This window comes from Buceros rhinoceros, unplaced genomic scaffold (assembly GCF_000710305.1).
Source record: "Buceros rhinoceros silvestris isolate BGI_N320 unplaced genomic scaffold, ASM71030v1 scaffold22679, whole genome shotgun sequence".
Lineage (NCBI taxonomy): Eukaryota > Metazoa > Chordata > Aves > Bucerotiformes > Bucerotidae > Buceros > Buceros rhinoceros.
The window spans coordinates 6,115-6,412 of NW_010430038.1; positions in this window are offsets into that span (position 1 = coordinate 6,115).

Sequence of the window (298 nt, forward strand, 5' to 3'; positions counted from 1 at the left end):
GTATAGGGCACAGAGCAGTGGGGTTGGCCGGTGGTTAGAGGTCTGGGGGGATGCTGGGGAGTGCAGGCAGGGAAGGCAGGATGCTGGTGTAAGGGGTGCCAGTAAGGGAAGGGGAGCACCGCCTGCTTATGGGGTGCAAGAGAAGCCCAAGGGAGGCACTGGGGGTGCAGGGAAATGGGGCGGTGGAGGGGGAGCGGAGCTCGCAGAGCACAGAGCACAGGCTGGGGGGTCTACGGGCCACTGGGTGTTTGAGGGGTGCTGGGTGGTCAGAGGAGCAGGAGGATGTGGGGTTCTCAGG